Genomic DNA, 27,382 nt, shown 5'->3' with positions numbered 1-27,382 from the left:
AAAAGATAACCAACCTGTTACTTAGACATTCTTCTTTAATACTAGTTTCCAGCTTTGGTCTTGATGATTGCATTACTAGAATTGACTTGTATTTGGATGACATTGAGCCTAGTTGAAGAACTATTGTGTTAAGCTTGCTTATGTGTTGAATTTGGGTTGAGTTGAGAAAATAATAAAGTTATAAATGGCTGAAAAATAACGAAATACCAAGGGCATGCCGCCCAAATTTTCGCTCAAGGGTTAGACGAGTGAACTTGAGTTGAGCGACGATTTGAAGTCGAAAGGAACTTAAATTGTCTATGGCAGTCAAGTTACCGTTAGTAGAAGTATATGAGCTAAATTCGGCCGAAGTTTATACCATTTAAAAAGTGAAAGTAGCAACCAATAGAAATACGTTTTCCTCGTCTTTTAGACTCAAATGCGAATTTTAAAGTTTTAATTGCTTCTTTAGCAACACCAAAAGAGCGAGCATGAATTTTCTAGAGTTTTATAAGTAACATGACTATTACCCAAATGAGTTTTAGTTACTTGATTTTCGTTAAGCGAAACGCTTAAGTTTTGAACCCTAATTGATTTTAAACTCTTGAATAATATTTCATCGCAGACTTGGACTCCATCCAGGGAGTTGCACCTGAGCATGATCTTGAAAAGCACTAGACCTTTGATGAGTGCTTCCAAATGTATGTTTGTATTTGATACTTGTTTTTACATGTTTCATTAATGTGCTTGGATAATAATTGATTTGTTTGAACGGACAAGAGTGTACTTTTTCGCACTTGTCCTAAACATGACTTGTTGTTGTGCCTTGAGTGCACATGACTTGATATACTTGTTTATACGTGAGCACTCTAGAATTCCAGAAACCCTGTAAGCAAAATAATCGAGTTGAGCCGGCAAAGGGTTTGGTCGATTAGATAACGAATCCTGGATCTCTTGTTTTGTCGAGTGGAGTGATACCTTCTCGACTTATCGGTATACTTGAGTATTACCACACGTGTTTATCTGAACATTCGAACTCGGTAAGGGGGTTGAATGGTGAACGGATTAGCGTCAAGCGGAGCTCTACTGGATGGGTTACTCTACTTGAAAGTTGACAGAGAATCAACTATTATTTAATCAAGCTATGGCGGAGCTATTTTGAAATAGCGGCGGTATCCTTTCACTTGATATGTTAAATAACCAGTGCTTGATTTTACAAAACTTTATTACTCATTTTCTTGACTTCATGTGCCCGCTATTTTGATACATGTGATTTTAAATCTTGGTCAACTTGTTATTTGGGTCTGCATGAAATTTTGAAACCTCATTGAGTTTTAACTCATTCTATGAAATTTGTTTTCCTTACAGAGGATACGACCAAGGGTGTGGGGATTGGTACAGACTAGCAAAGTCTGGTTTTTGAATTTTTACGATTATGTTCATGCTAGTACTTGACTAGGGCTGGATCTATTTGAATTTTGAAATATTTGACACATTTGGGGCATGTATGAGTCTTGGAGTTGGATTTAAGTACTAATGTATATTTTAAACTTGGAAATTGTTGTTTTATTTTCTTTCTATGGTTGTAAGTTATTTTTTTTTCCGAAAGTGAGTTCCGGGGAGAGTTGGGCAGGCGGTCCGCTAAACCCTAGGGTACACCTTAGGGGGAGGTAGGGTCATCACAGATGGTATCAGAACTGTCTCGCGTGGTCTCTGCGCAAGGTGAATTTGGGCCAAGTGGTGATATGGTTCCAATTATATGAATAAGTATGGAGAGCTAAGTGCTCTGCATGAGCGTAAGTTGTGAATTATGAAAGTTATAGACATAAAACCTTTATCATGATATTTGAGGTAGATAAATATGTATGTCAGGTAGGAATCTTGAACTTGGAAGATTTGCACTTGGAAGCATACGACCTGAGATGTGAATTCTCCTAATTTCGGATTCTTGTATCTGAGTACTAAAAGTGGAGAGTACTAGAAAAAGGGTCGATATCTCGATTAAACTTGAGATAAAGTTGGATGGTAAAATTCAAGGTGTGAAAGGTTCTAGTAATGGACTTGAGATTGAACTGATTACGGAAAGTGGATCAGTGAGTGTTGTCATGGATTAGTCTCGTGTAGGTCTGGTTAGGATTTCTGTAGATGATAGCTAGATTGGTGATCTTTGCGAACGTTAAGGCGCTAGTACTATAGTTTGTTTTATTTCTCCCGTACCTCTGTACTCTTATTTCGTGTTTCTATGATTTTATTGCGATTTAATTACGGTTATACATGAATTTCTTTTGAACTCATTTTAATTCTTGCTTGACTATCTTTTCTATTTTCTACCCTTCTAGGAACTTGAGTTTGATTTCTATTTAAGTTGTGAATTATATATGGAATTTTTGGGAACAAAAGTGTACGTTCCACACTTGTATACGAATTTTAGTGGAATTAGGACAACCACCTAGATAGAGGATGGAAAAGGCACTATTGAGAGGTTAGAAGTTATCGTTTCTTCTTGAGTGAGTTTATAAGTAAGTGTATAAGAGAGAGTAAGTTGAGTTAGGGCGTGGAACTTCTATTAAAGGAATATAAATCTATATTTTGTTTTATGGATAAACGATGATATTAATCCTCGTGAAAAGACCCAAGAATAAGAATAAGTACTTATGTTTAGATTTCTTATCTACCTCAGTTGGGTATAGTTCAAATTTATATTTCTTGGATACCCTGTAAGCAAAAGAATGAAAGAGTGATATGGCTGGAGTTTCCAATTGTGATTGATTATTCATTCCGATCTTTTGATTTTCATGGTAGGCTATCATTTGATTTTAAGGGAATTGGTGATATGACAAATTTGGAAGGTATGCATAAGGGAAAAGACACCCTTCGGATGGAGGTAGAATTCCAAAAGAAATTGGTTGACTATTGGGAAGGACGATGGAAACAAGGATATGCTGAGAAAATTGATCTACTACACAAGAACATGGAATTGAAAAAGAAATATAAGGGAATTCTGGAAGGGGTACGGAATAAGTTTGAAGTGGTGCCTTCACCCAACCAAGTAATATCTCAATACCTTTCTAGTAATCAAGTTGAAAGGGGTGAAGGAAGTTCCCACGATACTAAAGAGAAACGCAAAGCGATTAGTGAAGATGAACTCGTTACGAAGTATAGCGAGAAGGAGAAAGGAAAAAAATGTGCGTCTAGTGGAGACCAAGAGCAAGAACAAGGTGATCTAGGTATGTTACCCTCTAAGATGGGTTGAGGAGCTGGTGTTGTGAAATTTCGGAGACATCCAAGAAAGTTACTCCGAAAGAAGCCCTAGGTAGAGGAGGACAACTGAGAGGTGTCTCACAAGGAGATCAAATCTCAATCCATCACTTATCTTGTGGATATTGTGGAAAAATCAACCATACTGAGGATAATTGTTGGAGAAAGACCTGAAAATGTTTACGGTGTGGTAGTGCTGAGCATCAGGTTACAACCTGTTCTCTCAAGTTAAACCCTCAACAACCAAATATAGGAGGAAATAAATCCAGAGTGCCTGCCAGAGGATATATCTTAAACCACCAACCAGTGTTTAACCCGTCTACAGTGGTAAAAGGCGCGATTCATATTTTCCATCGTCTAGTTAAAATTTTGGCTAATGGTGAGATTTGAGCAATACTTAGGGTTAATGTCACATAGGGTATGTGACTTGTTATGTTATGTATATGAAGAGAGTATTTATTTTAAATGTGTTCTACTGTTTTCACTTTATGATTTGAAAATGCTTTTACCAAATTTATAGTTACTTTATTTTGCTTATACCTCTATAGTCTATTTTTGTTTTTTCAAAAGAGGCGTGGAGGGTAGTACTTGTCTAGAGATTTAATTGTAGTTATGAGAGAAGATATACTTTGGAGATTATTTGCCAATGCATAGTATTTTATTTCACGGTTTAGCAAGAGAAGTAACCAAGTTTCATAGTTACGAATTTTCCTTTTCATCAAGTTCCTAAATTTATATCACTTTGCACAATTTGACGCCTTCATTAAACTTTCTTAACATATCAACTTAGCCATTACTTTTTTCCTCTAGGTAAGTTTGTGGTAGTACTATGAGTAAGAGAAAACCACTTAGAAATTGGAGGAAAATACTAGAACATCAAGTTTTGTGCGAGCAAAGGTTCGAATTTCGAGAACGAAATTCTTTTAAGGGGGAGAGAGTGTGAGACCCCGAAAGTTTACTTATCTTTATAGCTCTTATTTGAACTTACTTACCTTATATTCTTGGTTGAATATGAGCCAAGGGAGTGAATTTTGTTAAGAAAATTTTCATAATCTCAAGTTGTTAGAAAATCTAAAAATTTTCGCAGGAGACTCTGGGCAGCTTTGAAAAATTGGCTATAATTTCGTATAAAAAAGTCGGAATTGAGTTCCGTTTGTTGTGTTTGAAACTAGACTCAAAGGGTTTTTTACAGTAGAAAATTCAGAGTTTGATTCAATCTCTATAAATTCCAAAAAATTGGCAAATTTGACTGAAAATTCTACCCTGCACAAGTAAACGTGGTAATGTTGTAGTAGTTTATGCCTCAATTTGGACTAACTTATGAGTTGAATTTCTTTGAGTTGTCTTCTAAAGATTAGTAGTGTTTTAAGTCTAATTTTTAACAGGTTAAGTTATATGAATGTTTGACATTTATAACTCAAGTTATGATTTTTCTAAAAGAATGACATAAGTTAGGGTTTTTTTGTGCATACTAGGGTTTTTGGTGTGTTTTTGGTGCATTTTGGTTGTGTGATCACTTAGTGAGATATGTGTACTAAATTTAGTGGATAAAAACAAGTATTAAATAAGAGAAAGTGTGTGATTAGAAGTGCTAATAATAAGTTAGTGAATCACAAGTTAAAACGCAAGTACGAGAGAGTTAAGAAAAATCGGCTTGAACCGACGTGTAGTATTTGCTACCGATTGAGTACACCACTTGGACATTACTTTATTACCTTAGTCTTTTTGTTATTAATTGAGCAAAATCAGTCCTAAATATCTCCTTAAAACAGCCAAAAATTTGGACTAAAAGAAGAGAGAGAAAAGAAAATTTTGAAATTTAATCTTGTAGCGACACTTGGCGAAAATCCAACCAACTTTAACTAAACCAATTTCCTTCCTTCTTATCACTAAATTGGCTTCATTTCCCCTTTATTTTTCTTCATGTTGGTTGAAACTAAGAGAGGGAAAAAGAGAGAAAAACAACTTCAACTCCAACCTTGATTCTTTCTTGTTGAGTTGAAATCACAAAAACTAAACTAATTAAACTTACCTTTTGGTGCTTGGAAAGCTTGGTGTGATGCAATTTTTGGAAGAGAGTGGTTTGTTTTCACTTGTAAGAAGGATTTGGGAAGGTATAAGTTCATCCACCTCTTGTCTTTAACTTAATCTAGCTAAAAATGCTATAGAAGCTTGTAATCTTGGTATATAATGGTTGATTGTTTAGTTTTGATAGAGTAGTGGCATATTTAGTTAGGATTTGCGTCTTTTCAATTTTGATTAGTATTGTTTAACTACTAAATGATGTATTAAGGTTGGAAATGGAACTTGTGAAGTGATTTTGGGCTTGAGTGTAACTTTGTTAGAGTAAAAGTTGAATTCCAGCGTTGGTAGAGATTCTGCCCTGTTTCTTTGAACCGATCTGACCTGCATATTCGTCTATGATAAAGGCCAAATCAGCTCTTACTCAAAGCATAAAAGTTATAGGGAATTGAGTTTACTATCAACCTGCAAAATTTCACCCCAGTCAGATTACTGTAGTTTATTAAATGACTAAAATACCCTTGACTGCCCAAATGCCATGTTTAACCAACAGCTTTCTGTTTTCTTTGGGATGTCAATTTTTTACCCTGAAAATGTGAGAACTGGGTGTCGATGTCTTCATAGAAAATGTAGGTCCATGTCTTAGGTTAAAAATTCCATAAAATTTACCCCAATCCGATAAGCGTAGTTTCAGTTGTGATCAAAACGTCGAAAGATGACAAACCTGTTATTTAGACATTCTTCTTTAATACTAGTTTCCACCTTTGGTCTTGATGATTGCATTACTAGAATTGACTTGTATTTGGATGACATTAAACCTAGTTGAAGAGCTATTGTGTTAAGTTTGCTTATGTGTTGAATCTGGGTTGAGTTGAGGAAAATAATGAAGCCATAAATGGCTGAAAAATATCGAAATACAAAGGGCATGCCACCCAAATTTTCACTCAAGGGTTAGGCGAGTGAACTTGAGTTGAGCGATGATTTGAAGTCGAAGGGAACTTAGATTGTCTATGGTAGTCAAGTTACCGTTAGTAGAAGTATATGAGCTGAATTCGGCCGAAACTTGTACCCTTTAAAAAGTGAAAGTAGCAACCAATAGAAATACGTTTTCCTCGTCTTTTAGAGTCAAATGCGAATTCCAATGTTTTAATCGCTTCTTTATCAACACCAAAAGAGCGAGCATAAATTTTCTAGAATTTGATAAGTAACATGACTATTACCTAAATGAGTTTTAGTTACTTGATTTTCGTTAAGTGAAACGCTTAAGTTTTGATCCTTAGTTGATTTTAAACTCTTGAATAATATTTCATCGCAGACTTGGACTCCATTCAAGGAGTTGCACCTGAACGTGACCTTGAAAAGCACTAGGCCTTTAGTGAGTACTTCCAAGTGCATGTTTGTATTTGATACTTGTTTTTACATGTTTTATTAATGTGTTTGGATAATATTTGACTTGTTCGAATGGACAAGGGTATATTTTATCGCACTTGTCCTAAACATGACTTGTTGTTGTGCCTTGAGGGCATATGATTTGATATACTTGTTTATGCAGGAGCACTCTGGAATTTCAAAAACCCTGAGACTAGTTAATCGAGTTGAGCAAGTAAAGGGTCTGGTCGATTAGATAACGAACCCCGGGTCTCTTGTTTTGTCGAGTGAAGTGATACTTCCTCGACTAATCGATATACTCGAATATTACCACACGTGTTTATCTGAACATTCGAACTCGGTAAGGGGGTTGAATGGTGAACGGATTAGCGTCAAGCGGAGCTCTACTGGATGGGTTACTCTACTTGAAAGTTGACGGAGAATCAACTATTATTTAATCAAGCTATGGCGGAGCTATTTTGAAATAGCGGCGGTATCCTTTCACTTGATATGTTAAATAACCAGTGCTTGATTTTACAAAACTTTATTACTCATTTTCTTGACTCATGTGCTAACTATTTTGATACATGTAATTTTAAATCATGGCCAACTTGCTATTTGGGTTTGCATGAAATTTTGGAACCTCACTGAACTTTAACTCATTCTATAAGATTTGTTTTTCTTACAAGGGATACGAGCAAGAGCGTGGGGACTGGTACAAGCTAGCAAAGTCTGGTTTTTGAATTTTTGCGATTGTGCTCACAGTAGTGCCTGACTAGGGTTGGATGTATTTGGATTTTGAAATATTTGACACATTTGGGGCATGTATGGGCCTTGGAGCTGGATTTAAGTACTAAGATATACTTTAAGCTTGGAAATTGTTGTTTTATTTCCATTCTATGGTTGTAAGTTATTTTCTTTCAGTAAGTGAGTGAGTCTCGGCAAAAATTAGGTAGGCGGTCCGCTAAACCCTAGGGTACACCCTAGGGAGAGGTAAGATCGTCACAAACAGCTCGCGGATTTGCTCCAAAATTCTTTAAAAATGAAAAATTGCAGCTTTCCTTTTCAGTTCTACTTCACCTCTTCCCGCATCCACACACACACTCACCACCCACTTCACAAATCACCATTTTCACTTGTTTTCTTGTCAAACTTTACTAGATAAACACTGTAAACCTTGTTTAGACTCATTTCTATGGATTAAAATCAACAAAAAAAAAATCAAAAATCTCGTTTCAATTCATTGAAGCTAGGGTTTCTTAAGTTTTAATTTGCTCAATTGGGAGTTATTTTTAGTGATATTTTTGAAAGTTTTGGCATTATTTGCATCACCAAACATCATTCTACTTGATTGATATAAGTTTTTTCATCAAATTTTTGTATTTTAAAAGTTATTATTTTTTCAATTTCTTAAGTTTTCTGACATCTTCTAATAGACAAATTTTATTGAACTTTGTTGATGTTTATTGCTTCCTAAATGATTATTAGAGTTATTTAGGGATGCTTTAATATTTAAATATAGCAATGTGATAATTGGTTATTGATTGATTTTTTTAGTTGCTATATGTGCATTAAATTAAAAATAAAATTTTTGCATATTAATGAGTTTATTTGGAGATGTTAGTTAACTACAATGTGACTTGTTAATGATGAATAATTGATTGTTTTACTTACAAGTTGACAGTTGAAAAAAAAATGTGAATTATTAAAGAAAAATTTGAGACATTGTGTTTAGGCTATTTTAATAGGAAATTGAGTTATTTTAAGGGAGTTAGTGAGTTTAATGGTGTTAATTCTTGATCATAAATATAATTTGATGATAAGTTGTTAATGGTTGAAGAATTTGGTAAATTTGGTAAGTTAAATTACATACATTTAAAAAGAATATTGCTTTGTAATTTTATTTAATCAATGGTTAAATGTTGATTTGGTGATTTGGTATGCTGGGTTGATGATTACCTAGATGAGTTCATTTTGGGTGAATTATCTTTTAATTGTGAAACAAATGCCTGTAAGTATTTTAAAGTCTAATTTATTACGTGCTTATGCATTTATTAGGCATTCATTTAGGTGAATTATCTTTTAATTGCGAAATAAAGTTTACTAGTACCTTATATCCGCCTTGATAAATTGTGATAGGTACCATGGTTAGACGACAACGAGCAATTATTCGATCATCCTCATCATCATCTGAAGAAGTGTATGAAGAGAATGTTCCTTCTCTATCTCCACTGCTAAGGACTCGATCAACAAGATGTTCAACAAGTCGGCACGTTTCTCTAGATTATGATCCAATTCGATTCACTTCAAAGGAGAACCAAGAATGATTTGAGGCATGTAAGTAGAGAGAGTTCATTTATGAAATGCATGTAGCCCCAGAAGTTGATGTAGAGTTTAAAATTGTTGAGACTTTTAACATTCTTGATTAGGTTCCAATTTGATCTTTTCCAAGTCATATCTATCCCACTTTGGTCAAGGAGTTCTATGCCAATATAGTGAACAAAGGTGGGCACAGTAGAGAGGTCATCAAGTCTTATGTCTGAGGGAAGCAATTGACAATCACTCGAGATACATTGGCGGCATATCTTGAGTGTAACAATGAAGGACTGACCATTGACTTGAAAAAGGAGTTTCACTCACCGGATGAATAGTGGGATCTTGCTTTTGCCATGGCATGCTTTGAGCAAATTTTGGAATACACTAGAATTTTTCAAAGATCTACACTCAAGGCTAGTGCATTCCAATCGCGCCATCAGCTAATCCTTTACTTGTTTTCAAGAAATGTGATTCCAAAAAAGAGTAGCCTCAATGAAGTCCGAAACAATGATCTTTACTTCTTGGACCTCATGTTCCACAATATCATCATTAACTTTATAAGAACGGTAGCGAGACATCATACTACCAAGTATAGGTTTGGATTCCCGCATCTCTTGTCATTGCTATTTGAACAAGAGGAAATCTGTCTATAAGACGTGGAAAATGTGCAAGTGAAGACAATTTATGAGCTTAATGAATATACTCTACATGAATTGAGTATAAGGGTTGCTAATATTTCTCATCCGTCAAGGCCTAAAGAATCTAGCCAAATTAGAGATCAACAATCTTCTTTGCTCACTCCACGAAATGAAGATGAAACTGGTCCTTCAACGTTTGCACCACAACTGTCACCTTCTCCTTTTTGATCAAATTGGTAGTGCCTTCTCAACATGATTAATTGTTTTCAAGTTCGAGTGGAGGAATGTTTTTGATCAAATCAATGCTAGTTTGGAATGCCACGACATTCAAATACGTCGCACCAAGGATCACTTGGACATTTCTCAACGCCAACCATTCACTTGCAGCCCTTCTAGTGCGGATTAAAGGTTTTCAAGGGTGTTGCCACCACTTTTGGAGAAATTGATTCAACTTTGCTTTCTATTATCCCTTTTTAATTTTTTAGTAGTATTTCTTTTGTTTTATAGACTTATGATAGTTGAAACTTATGCTGTGCTACTTCTAAATTATCTGCAATATTTGTTAAGTAGTAAACAGGATATTCGTGAAATTATGGTTGCACTAGACTTATTCTTTTGACATTTGGGGAGTATTTCTTTCTTTTGCCATTTTATCTTTCCCACACGTTGAGGACAACGTGTATTTTAAATGTGGCAGGAGATATTTTCTGTTTCTTGATGGTTATAATTTGGCCTTAATATTGACAAAGTTATTTGTGTTTGAATTTGTCAAAATTTGGGTTTGTTGGCAGCAAGTTTCGTTCGATTATAAGGGGAACTTCTGTCAAAATTTTTTAAAAATTTTGTACCCAATAGCAAAAGTATGCCCAGAATTTTTCAAAAAGCTCATTAGTCCTTACTATTTAAGTTTAATTTTTTTCCTATATTTTGAAATAATTTATGTGACTAAGGAAATCAATTTCACATTTGACTTGAAAATCATCATTATGCGATTAGGATTCTTGCATGTTTAGAAAGTATATCTGGTAAAATAGGAAAAATTATACCTATAATTATTGTTATTAAACAAGATTTTTTGCTTTACTAGATTTTATAAGTAAATGACTGATATAGTTAAAAAGAGTTAACCTCTTCTTACATTTTAATCTTTTGAGGGAATTCATCAACTTTTACTCTTCAAAAAACAAGAGAATTATGTTACTCTTATGATTTAAGTACTGAGTAACCGGGGTTAGCATCTACCAATATTAACTTTGCATAAAAGGTATTTAAGTTAAGAGTATATAAAATAACTTAAATAAGTGAGGTGTTGAGTAACCAGAGATTTTCATCTAAAAAATATCAATTTTTATGTCAAAAAATATCTTTACAATTTAAGAAAACTATTATAAGAAGAATAAATCTCTCTTGAAATAAGAAAAGTGATATGGAAGAGAAAAAGCTTGAAATAATTATATGATTCATTTACTTATGCAATTTAATTAAACTGAGAGATTAAATTTGATATGAGATTAGGGTATAATTATTTATCTTTTACTTGATATTATGAGTATTTATGGCAATTTGAATAAATGGATAATGATATTTTACAAAGTTATGATGAGGAGTTGCGTTTTCAAAATTTCACATTGTTTATTTTATTTATTTTGTCAGCAAACCCTGTATGCAGGAAGGGGTTGCCAGCCCCATATTTTATTAAAGAGGAACAACTAGAGGAGAAAATGAAATAGGAGTACTACTCCCTTACATTTTGTAGGCAAACTACACATAAATTAGAGTTGTTTAAATGAACTAATGATTTGGCTAGGGCAGGCATTTGTGATGTAGAATAAAAGGCTAACTGCCCAGAGAGATGAATCCAGCCAACGCATCTACAACCGCATTTGCCTCTCTAAAAATGTACGACAAGGATCCCTATAGTTCTAGTAGCCTCCTCTTTATTCTAGAAATTACATTACAAAGCGGCCACATGGTCGAACATTTTGACATAACTAAGAGATGTAGTCCTTTTGATTCAGCCTCCGTGATCATATACCATAATCTCTGTTGCTAACAAACCTCCAACCCATAGTCTAGCACCCGCGCCTCTGCTTCCAAGACATTCATTTCACCAAATTCCTTATAAAAGGCCGTAATGACGTTCCCGCAGTGATCCCGAATTACACCTCCAATCGCTACTCTTCCATTTACTATACTAGCATCTGTATCCCGCCACTCTTCTATTTACTACACTAGCATCTGTATTAATTTTGAAAAATCCCTGTTGTGGCGCCTTTCACTTAATGACCATAACACACTTTTTTCTTGCAGGTTGTATCATGAAAAAGATTGCTATGTCCAGAGTAAAATCCCCTTCAAGTTGAACACTTTAAACAGAGGAGGATCGACCTACAAGCTGCAAAAACTACTGAACTTGTAATATTATAGAGTTAGCATTCATTTGTACACCCTCAACCCTAGCTGCAATCCGACTTTTCCAAATGAACCACACTACAATTGTCAGGATTATGCTATGTATATGCTCTGTCAAACCTTTCGGAGACGACAAAATCCATTGCATCATAACCGCCTGGAAACATGAGTGAACCATATAAGGGAGGCCAAACATGGAGTGAAAAAAAATGCCACACAGCCTCTACTATCTGTCCCCTGAAGTAAAGGTGCCGAGTTGACTTGATCGAAGCGCAACAATCATAGCATGACACTAAAGTAAGCCCTTTCCTCTATCGGTGTGCATCCATTGGTAAAAAATTAATACAGATCCTCCAAGCAAGGAAGGAGAACTTTAAAGGCACAAGTTGATGCCAAATAGCTCGTAACACGATTAGGGAGTTTCTTTTGCTTCGGATCAACTCATAAGCCAATTTGACTGTGAACTGCCCCGACGAAGATGCATTCCAAATTACCACATCACACCCATTAGACTGCACCGGTATCTCCAAGATATTCGACACTACCTATGAAGGCAGCCACTGTCTTAACGAACTCACCTTCCAACTAGAATTCTCGAGAAAGTCCGCAATATTGAACTGTGGGGGAGACTCCACTTGACAACGAGACCACAGAGGTTCATATGATGCTCATTTATCCCTCCAAAAATCCAATTTTCCCTCCCCAAGTTTCCAAAAGATGTGCGGCTCTGCAATGCCTCTTATTCTACAAAGTTTTCGCCAAGTAGAAGACCCTCTAGTACTGTCTGCCAGCATCGGATGGACATGCTGGAAGTATTTCCACTGCATGAATCCAGCCCATGGCAAGGAGCCTTATCTCAGTCTTACCCATAACTTCATGGAATAAGTCTCAGACACAGCATCAAAAGACCTAAAACCCAACCCGCCCTCTTTCAAAGGAAAGCACAGATCCTTCCATGATTCTTCCAACAGTAATTGTTAAATCATTGTTGTATGGTTTTTCTTATTGCTTGAGAACAAGCAATGATTTAAGTGTGGGGCAATTTGATAAGTGTTCATTTTGCATGCTTTAAAATACATTTATTTGCATACTTTTGTTAAAAACTTAGGATTTTTAAAAATGAAACTAGCTCTTTAAGTTATTAATTTCTATAAGCTTTATTCTATTTCGATTACATGTATAATGTACAATTGATATGGCATTTGTAGGATAGTTTAGCAGTTGAGTGCACTTGAATATCACTCTAGCATTGGTGATTCAAAGATCAACATACAAGGGGTTCAATTATCTGGAAAAAAGAATGCAAGGTCATAAATCAAGTCCAAAAGTACACGAGCTAACAGCAGGAAATACCTCATGGATCATCAACTGTCACATTCAAAGCTTTGAAAAGAGAAAAGAAATAGAACCACGAGGTGAGCCACGAGGTATTGCCTCACCAATTTGCCTCATAGATCCTTGAGCCAATTATGCAAGTTGTTCTGCAACTTGCACTTATTTTCACACTGCTGTCTGAACATTATTTCTACAGAAATCCAATTGGAAACAGCTAAGTGTGTGTTGAAAAAGTCAAGGACAACTTTATGACCACATTATGAGCACATTTTTCTCTTCATAAACATCTATAAATACCCTTTGTGATTCATTGATTTTAAAGATGAAGGATTGAAGAATTAGAGGGTAATAGTTGGAATAGAAGATTGTATGAGTAAAGAAAGAGAGGTTTTCTTAAAAACACAACAACCTTGTTGTGTTACACTTGAAGATCAAGGTTGTAAAAAAGAAGTTTGAAGAGCTTGTTTCATTCACTTGAATAACATTACGTCAACTTTAACTCTTTACTTCCTTGTTTGATTCATGTTTTATTTCAAGAGTTTTATGTTCAATATGTTCAATTTTATGTCTAGCTAAACTCTTGCACCCTAGGGAAAGGATGAACTTGTAGTTCAAGATTGCATGATTGCTTGAGTTGATTTGGGCCACCTTGTGAACTTCTTTGTTCATATGTTTGCATCAAATATGTGTAGTTGCTTGATCACCAAGTATATATCATTCAAGCATGTGTTTGAGCCATTAATGTGCCTTGCATGTATAGTACAAAATGTATGAACTCTAGATGACAACTTCACGTTGGTAGGAGGTGGATTTAGATGGAACGTGTGTGTAATTTCATTGAGATTCATGAACTCATGTTAAGTTAATTTATCTTGCAAATAGATAAAGGCTTGGTGTGAGGATTCTTGTTTATTTGTGAAAACAATATTCAAGAAATTAAGGGTGGTTACTTCCTAAACAAGCCACAAGTTAAAGGTTTAGTTTAACTAAGTCAATCACTATCTTGAAACAACAAGAGATTCTAATCCTTGGGATCTTAATATTAAGAAAACCTCATCTAACTCTCTCAACTTTTGTTTCTTTTCTTTTAACTTACCACCTACATGGTTGGTTTACCACCTAATGTGGTTTTATATTTATTATTTATGTTATATGGCAGGTTATACTGCCTAACTAATTATACTTTGTATGGCTGGTTTTACCATCTAAATTAATCTCTTTAATTTTGTCATTGTTGTTCTTTGCTAATATTTCATTTGTTTAGATAATAAAATTAGTTGAAAAGCCTTGGTAATTAACCAATTTCCTATAGGATAGACCCTAATCATCACTATAGTTGTTTGACTCGTATACTTGCGAAAAATTGAGATAATTGGACAAAATTAAATTCATAATTAGAAATTTATAACTTGAAAACCTAAACCACGCCATAAGGCTTGTTTGGAATTATGCAAAAATTAGTCGAGTACATGAAATTATTGGTTGTGAGACATTATGTCACATCCAAACATGACGCAAGCTCATATTTGCTATGATTCGGTAATTGCATTTTTTGAGGGGTTACTATTATGAGGCTTAATTCGAAGCATGTAAAATTTGGAAAGTAAGTGAAATTATGCCTCGTCCAAACCGAAGACATAATTGAATTATTGGTAAAATAATGTAATCAAAATCAAAGAAAAAAGGATTGGATGTTGGGAGCTCTCCAAGAGGTTTACGCCAAAAAGTTCTCAAATATATATATATATATATATATATTGTGCTCACCAATATAATTATATATTATGTTCAAAATATATTATTTTTTTCCCTTTCTGGCCATAAAATTTGTTTAAAATTGTAGGTTGTGAATTGGATATAGAAATCAATGTGGATAATGGTGAAGGTTGTGATGGCGGCTAGGATTTTGATAAGTTAGGCTTTGAAATTTGGCGAAATTGTGATTGGTGAAAGAGGAACCATTTGATTGACAAGACGGGTTGTGAGATGGAAATGGGTCAAACTTAAGTGGGTCAGAATATTAAAATGAAATGGGTCAACCTTATGGGTTTCTAAATGGTTTGTTTGATAAAAAAGAAATGGGCCAAGTTGTGTCTGGTTAGCTTATGAAATTAGCTCATAAATTGGGCTTTAATGTAGTTATTTCACTGCTTTTAGACTAAACTAACAATGGGCAAGGATCCTATTGGGCTCACCTAGTAGATTTAAATATGCTAGTTTCTTGGTTACCAATTAATTAAAAAAGACTTAATGGGCCTATAAAGTTTTTAAACAAATGAAATAAAACTTATTTTCTAGGCTTTAAGAACCAAAGTTATAATATTTTATTTCGTGCCTATTATTTGAGCCTTAAATCATGAAACCCATTACGATTATGAAAACCCAAGTTCTATTATTAGGAGAACAAAAATTCTTGTAGGTTGTTAAACTATTTCCTACATCGACTTTTGACCATCAAACTATTTTTTATTCAAATTTAATCACTCAACTAACTAATCAGTACATTCGTAGCTATTTTGTCAAATTTTGTTCTTAATCTACAAAATAAATCAAACACGCGCAATTCACATGTCCAAATTTAATGGTAAATATGTTCACTAAACTTCTCAACCAGAAGGCAAAAATCCTTAGTGGCCACTAAACTATTGTGCTTGTATATTTTTAACCACTCAATTACTTTTTGATTCAAAATGGCCACTCAACTCACAAATGTGTAAAATAGTAGCCATTCCATCCAAACTCAGTGTTAACTCTAATGGAATGAGTTGCACGTGCACTACTCAAGTGCACATGCCAAAGACCATGGATAATTTTGTCCAAATAAATGAGACAAAAATTTAAATAGCCATTGAACTGTACAAACAGTATACTGTTAGCAATCTTTTATTCCAATTTTGTCTACTATTTTCATTTAATTTCAGGATTCTTGCAAACAATTCACAAGAACTTGAGTATATAATTTAGTTTTTCTATCAAAAATTATAAATTAGAATCTATTACAGAAAACTCTTATAGATTCTAAATTTTAATTCTTGTTAATTGGAAAATCTAAAACTCTAGATGGAAGAAAACCTAAAAAATTGCCCCTATTTTGTGGCACATGAAACGCACATGGAGCTCATTTTGTTAGCATTAATGACAAAATTTCATGCCTACCAAAAAAATTTTGATGAGAGGCATGTTTAATCAAATAAAATGATTGTGCATATGATATACAAAATGAATTTATGTTATATTAAGCTTTAAACAGTTATAAAATAGATAGCAGGGGCTATAGTTTGTTACGTTTATGTATAGTCAATTGGAGCAGTATGTCTAGCCTTTCACTCATGCTATTTTATGTGGTCAAGTAGTATTCGCAATACTTCTTGGTCGCCCTCCTAGAAGGAGTTAATTTCAAGGTTGGATATTTAGAAGGCGGGTATAGTATATACTTGTTTATGAGCTATATGGTTATAAGAATAAATGATGTTATAGACATGTTACATGATTTACCAAGATTTTCCATGATCATGTTTATGTCATGTTATGTTATGTGTTTTATGCAATTCAATTCTTAATGATTACGAAATGATGCCAATGTTTTCAAATTGGGATATGCATGCAATATTATGTGACCAAGTTTATAAATATTTAGTATGTATATAGTTATATGATTCAGTAGGGGTGTAAGCACTACTTACTGAGTCAAAGCGTATATCATTAAACTCATATTTTTTTAAATATTTTTCTTACAAATCAAGAAAGTAATATCATGCATGTTTGAAGATAAGAGAGAGATGAATAGTCTGATGGGTGTATTAAATTTTAAGAGTTTGAAATTTTCAAGGTAGGATTATTTAGAATAGTACTGATGATTTAAATATTTATTAATGTTAAGACTAGTGACCTTATCATTATGGAGAAATTGTAAATTTAAATTTTAGTAAATTTTATAAATTATGATCATGATGCATTGTATTTGTGGGAGTAAGGCCTCACAAGTACGGCGTGCCACGTTACAAATTTAGTTTATGGACCCAAATTTGAGATGTAACATTATATTCCTAATTTTTCATTAGAAAATAAATTTTTACGCCCAACATGAGAACTCCAAAATGCCATATGGACAATGCAGTAGGAGCGCCAAGTGCATGGATGTGGTGAAGGTGGAGAGATGCCAATTCAAGCAGTATTCCAACTGTTGCCTTCGTTGTGCATTACATATACTTAAACAAGCTGCTCATATTGAATTTGCAAAATCTAATTATGCACTTCTTAATTAAGGCTTGGCTTCCAATTCTTATGATTTTGCTCTTTTCATTCAACAAACAACATGCAAGACTATGTTTTACTTCCATCGATTGATGATATAATTATCACAGGTGATAATTTGGGTGGTATTCAGCAACTTAAGCAATATTTCATTCAACATTTGAAATGAGCGATTTTGAATCTCTCAACTATTTCGCTAGTCTTGAGGTATCATCTCATGGTAATAGTGTAAGGAATCATAGAGACATGCATAGTGAAAAATTTAAAAATTTCCACTCCTTCAGCAAATCGTATTTTGATTGAATTCATGTGACATAAAGTTAATTTAAATAAATTATGTCAACCCATGAAGATCTCCTAACACCGGTAGAGATTTGATGTAGAGCAGAGTGATCTATGTAGCCGCACAAATGTCCAACCTCTGACGTAATTTACATGAATCTCCTTAACTAGAACTTCCTATCAAATTAACTTAAACTAGATTAGTGTTAGTTATGACTAAGACAACTTATACAAATCGTATGAGAGAAACCCTAAGTTTTCACTAGGAAAACCCGCACAGGTGAGAGAAATGAGAGACACGTTTTTTTCCTTATTTCTTGGACAAATTTGGATATTTTTCTCTCAAGATTTTTGAAAAAAATCTTATAAGATAATTTGTATATGGGTTAGTTTTGTTAACAAAAGTTTAGTGAGTATTTATAGATAAATAAACTGTCCATATTATCATAGAGACCAAAACCAATTTCTAATATAATTTAGCTTTCTTATTCTAATACAACTCTTGTATTTGGAAGATTTAAACTTATTTGCAGTATATGTCTCCTAAGTTCAATTTGCTTCACAAATTAAACTATAAGTTATAAAAACTTATCTATCAAATCTCTACTTGAAATTCATTTAATCCAGTTAAAGAAGTTCTTAATGTGTGTAACTTATTAAACTCTCATGTATGTTAGCAATGAGCACGAGTTACAATTCTTAATAAATAAGAATATCATTGATTCCACTAATCAATCAACTCATTCTTATAGATCAAAATTGGGATCTGACAATTCATCATAATCATCCAAGTAATCAGTAAAGTCAAGTAAATTACTTAACCTTTCAGTGAGCATTTACCATGTAATTAATATCTTTTTACCACACATATTTCACATTAATTTTGGAATAAGTTGTGCCAATTTTATTATATGATTAATGCTTATTTCTTGTACCAAAATATAAATCCAATGAAAAAGTACTTAGAAACACTTTTTAAGACTCTTCCACTTAGCACTAAGTATTCCGAATTATACTTCTACAAGTGGCCAAATATGAGATAACTTATCTTCCATAAGAGATGGTGGTTATTTACCATCTTCCCATACTTCAAGTATATACTCATATGCGAATGATTGAGCATTCCCTATTATGAGAGCAAGCATATAGCAAATAAGATATAACTATCCATACTCAAGATACTACAATAACCTTAAATCTAAAGATCACTTGCATAAATTTCACTTAGGGATTAATCCTTTGGTACTTAAAAAAGATTTTTCTATGTGGATCAATTTAATAAATTTAATCATACTATCAAGCACCTATATACTAGTTTAGGTGTCTCACATACTCAGTAAATGAGGTCTACCGCTGCTTATATAGAAGTGCCATAATATATGGTAGTCTAATCATAATAATAATGCCCTTTCATATTAATATTTTGACTAGAGATATATAAGAATAAATCTTATCTATAGTCAAATGAACCTTACCATCATAACTCTTATGATTTCATTGATTGGGAAGGGTTTTATCATACAAATATATATATAAGTAATCAATATGATAAAGTTGTCATTTATTATAAAATAAATAGATCAAATGCATACTAAACTCTAGAAGTTGATTAAATTTAGGGCATACACACAATCAAATAGTTGTCATCCATTCCGAGCCAAATGTCTTTGATCTCGTTGCTTGGGTTGGCTTAACTAATGATGAGTCCAATTATACCCCAGTTGAGACTAATACGCACCTCACTATAACGAATGGAACATTGTTTGTCACGCCCCAAATCGACTACCTGATTTGGAATGCAACACGCCGTAAAACTCAAGGAGTAAACCCCCCCTGAAGTCTTACAAGGCATCTTAATTTACTACTCAACCTTGCAAACAACACCTGGGATATATGCTTTCAAAAAAAAAATCCAATAGAACCATGTTTTACATCAACTAGCATAAGGAGTAAACGTATCATGAAAACAAAGGTCAAACTTGTCCACTTGTGGACTAATGCCAAATATTAAAATCCCTCAGACATGACTACATTATAAAAAAAATAAATCCCCGCTTCTAAACTCATAAGCTTGACCGCTATATCAACATCCAACCATTGACCATCTATTCTTCCTCTTCTTCCACGAACACTAACTCATATTCTCCATCGTTGTCTGCAAAATGGGGTGAGAAGGGGGGGTGTGTAACGCCCCCACTTCTCCCTAAGGCGAACCAAAGGGTATCCGCGGGACGCCTGCCTAGCTCTCGCCAGGACTCAAGCAATTCCATTCAACTTATAGCCAGACCACACAATACAAGCCAATAACTTAGATACAATAAAATGCGGAAACGTTCAAACTTAATAATAGTCATCCATTCTCCAAACCACACGTCGGTATACAAAATACATTTCGTCCAAAGGTTACATTTCCATACCAAAAGTACAATCCCAAAATCAAAGGCATAACCAAAAGTAATAGCAAACCCTAAAACGAAAATACATCAGGAGGGCTTCTCCATTTTACCTCCGAGTTCAAACCTGTTAAGGAAAACAAATCTACAGGGTGAGCAAAACGCTCGTGAGGCCAAGAACACACATGCAAACACATAGTTCAGATAACAAGCCCAAATAACAATTCAGGTATTAGCTTGCAAGTAATTAATAACACCAATAAACTGTAACCAGAAACAATTCAAGGATATAGAAGCTCTCAGGAGCTAAGTTCCACATTTGCCGATACCATTTATATATCTTTCCGTGATGACTCTCCGTCAACCGGATTGATATTTTCATATCCGTAGTTCACCACTTACTTCCCATCCGTCCACCATACACCACTTCGGGCCCGCACTTCATTTATAAGGCGATACTATACGAGTATGCCAAGCGAGATCTCTCAATAGATCAAGTTTATCATTTGAATCTCATGGCTCACCGAGGTTCCCGACCAAACCCATGTCGGCTCGAGTTCCAAGGTCGGCCTATGAGTTTGGGCGTCCCCCATTTGTCATGTAAATGTCGAGGAGATTCACTCCATCGACGTATGCAATCATAGCATACCATTTCATGTATTCAAGCATTTGATAGGTTTAAGCAGACATTTCAAGTCATGTAAACCAAGCAAATCATGTTAAGCATGAGTCATTCGTTTCAAATGAGAACGAGTGCGATCAAGTACACACTCGACTCCATTTTGTCAAAATCAGTTAAGCTAAGCATGAAATCAGGTGAATCAAGCATGAATCAAGACTTTAGAGTTCAAGTAGGCATACACTTGACACTCACCAAGTTATGCAAGCAAGTAAATTGGAGGAAGAGTTCAAACTTCCACAGTAGGGTCCTCTTGGAGGTCCTCGTGCGTGCCTGAGCAAATAATAGTGAATTATCACCCATATCTCAAATATCAAGGAATAATTCGTTCACTAGTATTACTCTAGGAAATTCCGTGAAAATGAACCTCAATTACTCGTAAATCGAGGTTCGAGAGAGGTTTGATAACATTCAACAATATTTAAGTCTTTATCTAGGAAATCGGGGATAAAACGTTTAGATTATATCAAAAGAATAAAGAGTTCTTGAAAATCTCTATTTCCTTGAAAGTTGGAAAAATTTCAGTTTTGTTATGAATCTTTGAAAAATCGTAACTCACTCGGCATAAGTCAAGAATTGGAAAACTTTATACCGTTGAAAACCTCTTAGAAAGTACTGTAAGTTCCTAGAAGACACTTTTCCATGAATCGAAGTGGAAAGTGCTCAAAAATGAGCCTAAAGTTGCTGTTCCAAATCACCCAGGATTGAGCCGGGGTTGGTTTTTCGCTAACTTTGAAAATTCGGCAGAATTCACTCGTTGCAAACCAGCCCTTGAAATTTATAGCTCAATTAGAGGTGCAAGTAAGGTTTAGGTCAGAACAAACGGAACGAGAATCGGAGTTTCGAGTACCAAGATATGATAGCTCAAAGTTGGGAAAAATTCAAGACTGTTACAAAATTTCCAGATTTGGTTCCAACTTTGGACCTTTAGTTAAGTGCCGAAACGGACTTGGATTGACACCAAATTTTGCAGTATAATACTTCCATATGAAGGTTATCTCTCTATCAAATTTCACGGAAAAATACCCTCGGGAGGGGGGTCATTCAATCAACCAAAGTTTGAAAAAATCCTTAAGGCAATCTGTCCAAATCTAAGATTTTCAAAACGAGCAGTCGCCGTATTTTGATCATAACTCTCTCAATTTAACTCGGAATTGGGAATGGTTGATAGTGTTAGAAAATAAATTCATAGGGCTACACTTCACAGAAGAAATCGTTCCAAGTTTCGGCATGTAACTGCTTCAAAATCAAGCCTCAAGTTGCAGCATCATCAAATCATTTCGGCAGAACGGAGAAACAGGACAGTCGACTTCAGATGAATGGTGTGGCTCACACACATGAAACCAGAATGTCCATTATACACCGTTGGAAACATGGGAACGTCTAGTTTCAAATGCCGCTGACGGCACTTGATTTCGACGTCGGAATACCGAGTTATGGACAAAATACAACCACTGGTCTGGATTACGGCGAAACCGTTTTCCAGATTACCAGTTTTTGAAATAAATTCGTTTGAGCAACCAAAACTCAATATTTTTCAACAAAATTTTGTACACAACTTCTACAACATGTAAACAACATAATCAAGCCTTTAAATCCTCAATTATCTGCAGTAAAGTGACCGAACAGAGCAGGGGTAAAATGGGAACTTTTTGTTTCAAGAGTTAAACAACGTTTCTGTCAAGAATGCACCTTTAATCTACTTCCTTAAGCACTAATTCAGCAAATAAACCATCATCAAACATCATCACAGCCATCAATCCAAAGTGGGAGTTCATAGAGCCCACATTTCTAACAATCCAAGCTACTAAAGTAAAGATTCCAACTCAAATGCGTAAATCAACTTCCATAAGACAAGTTGAAGGTGTTAGATTGTTACCTATTTTGATGGTTGGTTTGAACAGAATTTTCGGTCCTTTGAAGCTTGAAGAAACCGTGAAAGCTCCTCCCTTTTTCAGCCTATGTTGTTGTCCAAGTGAAAAGCTAAACGAATGTGAAGTTTGGTGAGAATCTATGGAAGTTTTGGTAGGAATTTGGTTGAGTTTTAGAAGAAAAGAAATGGTGACTTTGGTTGTTCCTTTGCTGCAGTCTAGCCGGCCATTGTAGCAGAGAAAAGGAAATGAATTTCGGCTCTGTAGCCTTTGCGTACAAAAGACGCTTGACGTCAAATCCTTTGATACGTCAAATCAATTTTAACTAGTACCCTACGCGCGCGTTTTGTATCCGATTTCTCTTACGTTTGTTGCACTAGTGCACTAAACCTCTAGGGCCCTTACATTCATATAAATATTATTCATTCTTAATTGTCCCAAAATAATGGTCCAAAGTTCCTCAATTAAGCGCGCACGTGAAAACACGTATTTCTAATTTAGGCGCAATAAAAATTAAAACCTTTGAGAAATTCTTATAACAATCGTACCACTAGTTATCACTTGAGTACTTAAACCTAAAATTGCCTATTTTAGGACCATTGTATATGTCTCAAATTTTTGAGCTTATTGTACTCCCAATTGGCTAAAGTGTTTAGACACGTTTTCATTTTTTCGCTAATCAAGCTTTTAAGAAAATGATTTTTGAAATAAGGCGCTTTAAAAATATAACGAAACTATAAAACCATGTACTTAGGTCTAATAAGGCTAGAAAATATTATTCGGAATAAATGGGCAATTAAATATACAAATGAGCTCGAAAATAGGAATTTAAAATAATAAATTTCGCGAGTCCTCACTGGAGTCTAGTACTAATTCCTCAATTAACCTTTCTTAATCTATTATTGATCATCTTTAATTCTCCAATATTAATACACTCATGATTCAAGTATAGCCTCGAAAACGTGTACTTGTTATTTCGAACTAAACGAATTTCTGAAAAGTGAATTTTCCAACAAAATATTTTAAAATTATAAAGAGGCGTCATTCCATATAAATGAATTTAAAATGGTCGAAATAAATAATTCGAAAAAAATGAGTGAATAATCTTTTAAATATTCCAGTAATATTCTTTAAAAATAAGAATATTTTCGGGTCCTCACATCCTCCCCTTCTTGAAAGGAATTTCGTCCTCGAAATTCATACTTAGAACAATATCATTCCCTTCATGGTTAAACCTATCAGATCAATCATTGACTTACATTTTCCAACTCATTCCAAATCATGAGTTGATTACTTTATTCTGGGAAATTTTAACTTTCAAAAGGCATATACAATCACCTCATCATATATTATTAATATACATTCTAAACCATCCTTTGAACCATCTGTATAAATCACAAAATCACCTCATCCGCTCGGTAAAGCCAATACAAGTGCACTGGTTAAACGATTTTCACCTTCAAATTCTTCCTCACATTTAGAATCTCAAATAACTTGCCAAGTCTCGTATCCTTAGAAGTCCCTGATCAAACCAAGGTAATATTCGACTACCTCTAAGAACTCCAAATTTCGGTAGGATTTTCTAGTCATTTCCTCTTAAACAGCTTCCACTTAAGTTGAGTTAACAAAAATTTCTTCCTTAGATATTATATAACTTAGAAAGGCTATTTCTTCCCATCGAACTCACATTTATTGGACTTAACAAAAGTTAGCATTCTCTCGGGGTTTGTAAAACTACCATCAGGTATTTTTTTCATGATCTTCTCAAACTTTAGGGTATATCAATACATCATCAATAACTGCCATCACAGATTAATCCTATTACGATTTAAAACCTTGATGCATTAATGCAATAATTGCTGCTAATACATTAGTCAACCCAAATGGCATAACTGAAAATTCAAGCATCCCCATCTTGAATTGGAAGTGGTTTTAAGCACATCAGTTTCTAGAATTCCCGGTTGGTAGTAACTCTACTTTAAATCCCTTATTCGCTGCTCTTGACCCTTGATTATAATTCTCATTTATGTGAGGCTATGGAGTATTTGTTCTTAATAGTCTCATCGTTCAAATCTCAATAATCTATGTATATATAGCCTCAAGCGTCCATTCCAAATATAACATCCGGTCCTTAACTGTTAGACTCATTCAAGCCATCAAATATTTCCTTTCACTCACCCAAATCTCACAACTTTTAATATCTCAAGTTGGCGATTAAACATTGGATCCCATCTTCAACCCTAAGTTCTCGACTTTTTTTTTTTCTTCCCAAAATTCAGCCAATTTAGTTTGGAATTCCAACTCCTTGTGAAGAATTTCTATTTCTATATGCATCTCTTCCAAACTTTTCATTCATTCATTTTCTTAATCCTGACTGTTAGCCTATCAACAACTCAAGCATCTAAATAAGTAGCAAACCAGAATTTGAAACTCAACTATCCACAACCTGTGAATTCTCACGCATCTAAGTCATCCAGGTATATTTACTCTTCCCTCTCCTCGAATGATAATTAAGAAAATCCACACACACGACTAAAGTAATACCTCTTGATATAACGATATGTACTTTCATTCTAAGGTCTTACTCCCGTGTGTATTGAAACCATAATTTACACGCCATATGAAACAAGTTCCAAATCCTAACAAAAAAACTGTTACGCACTAGCAGGACCAAAATCCCTTTCCTCAAAATTTTGTCTAAATCAAACCAATCACGACTTACAAGATAAGGTCAAGACTTTTGATGTATTTTGAATGTATCTGTGGCAAAATGCGATTCAAAATTTTCAAAATTAGAGTTAAAGATACAAATTTTTCTTCACGACCCAAAACTAAATTTTCTTAGTAAGAGATTTCAAATAATGTTTAACCACAATCATCAATACATATTTAAAATCTCTCAAATAGATTTAAGAATATTAATCATGCAACTTAGTGCATGATTTTTAAAACATATACATAATAATCATAACATATACATGGAGGGTGTTCTAACACTTTTCCTCAAAATTTCGAGTTAAATCTATGTTCGAGTAAGGCGTATATTTTAGAAAATACCTTTAAGAAAGATAGGTAAACATGTAGGTTCATATTCGCATAACCTGTGATCCAATACCTTTACCACCCTTTTTTCCAACCAAGAGTTAACTCTACTGGTACATAAAACCCGATCATTTCTAATACCTGATTCATAACAAATAGGCATTCATGTTTCTAAGAAAGATTCGAACTTGAACTCTATCTAATTTCGAGTCTCAAACGAGTTCAAAATATGTATACATATATATATAAATTTTGTGAAAAGTAAAATAAGTGAATCTGGGTATAGTATTAGTCAAGTAAAATTGAAAGCGCTTTTGTTCAAGTAGAACAAATTGGTAATGAGTTCAAGTCATCTCACCAAACCCACGAAATACTTTTGGAGTTCAAACTTTCACAAAAGTTGAAATATGGCCACAGGACCAATCATAATATACGCATAAAGCAGCTATTAAAATTTCACACAGGAAAGTCTCACTAAGTTGCCAACTAGATTAATCCATTATACACTGGTAGATCTAATCTTCTGGTTTATTCTCGATTCATATTCAGTACTAGGATCTCATTAAATTATATAAGATTATCCATCAATTTTTCTCACGAGTACAAGGTTGTCTAAATCCTCGGCCACGACCCCTTTTCCTATTCCTGCTACCATACTTAATAGGAGTCTATGAGCGCAAGAAAGGAATAATTAATCATAAAAGAACTTAATGCATGTACAAGTTGCAAAAATATTTAGAATCAAGACATGATTCTTTACATGTATCGAATGTTATAGTATGAGTTAAGAAGTCACAAAACAAGCCCAATATGTCAAATATTGTATATAGGCAATTAAGGGTCACAAAATGTAGAAGTATATGCAAGCGGGATACAAAAGGTCTCACGGCGTGCACCACCCTTCCTAAGTCCTTAATTAAACCAATGGGTCCGAATATCACTAATTCCAATCAGATCACATGCTTTTACGAAATTAGATCCAATCAAACCATAACACAAGCGGAAACCAAAGGTTATCCATTCAAAATTCAAAATCTTTAATAAGCAAGCCACCAACCAGAGCACCATCATCTTCAAGAATAACTAGTCTTAGGATTTTATAGTTAAAACCTCAAGCTCCAAGTTCAAACCCAAGAATTAAGTACAACTTGCTAACTTACGTGTCAAATGGAAACCAAGTCAATTCACACTAACTGCGTGTTCTTGAATGCAGTTACTCTATATCTCAAAGTTCCCTCAATCCGTACACCTAAAGATAGGCTCACCCTTCTTGAAAACCAAGAATTTTAAAAGATAAGAAGAGTATTTAAAGTAACAAAAATCTTATCAAGTTCAAGATCTTCATTATAAAAACATAAGTTCGCCGTTCTTTCGAAAATTCAAGATATTATTATTATTATTTTTTTAAAGCATAGATGAATTCAAGTGTGAGAATACACCAGTATACAATCAAGAGGGAAAGTCTAGTTTAGGAAATTTTAACCTTGTATCAGCCCATCACATACAAAATTTCAACAAACTCATCAGCTATTC

The 27,382-nt window shown here is 34.3% G+C and overlaps 1 long non-coding RNA gene across 1 annotated transcript; it reads right to left on the bottom strand.

The window, feature by feature from the left end:
• Positions 1-20,187: 20,187 nt before the first annotated feature.
• On the bottom strand, positions 20,188-21,266 carry LOC113713241 (uncharacterized). Its single transcript, XR_003453490.2, has 2 exons — positions 21,132-21,266; positions 20,188-20,384 (listed from the first exon to the last, which is right to left on the bottom strand). It is a non-coding gene; the product is annotated as an uncharacterized lncRNA (long non-coding RNA).
• Positions 21,267-27,382: the final 6,116 nt, after the last annotated feature.

Source organism: Coffea arabica, chromosome 10c (genome assembly GCF_036785885.1).
Source record: "Coffea arabica cultivar ET-39 chromosome 10c, Coffea Arabica ET-39 HiFi, whole genome shotgun sequence".
Lineage (NCBI taxonomy): Eukaryota > Viridiplantae > Streptophyta > Magnoliopsida > Gentianales > Rubiaceae > Coffea > Coffea arabica.
The sequence above is the reverse complement of the archived record's forward strand: the minus strand, read 5'-3'. Positions and strand labels throughout refer to the sequence as shown.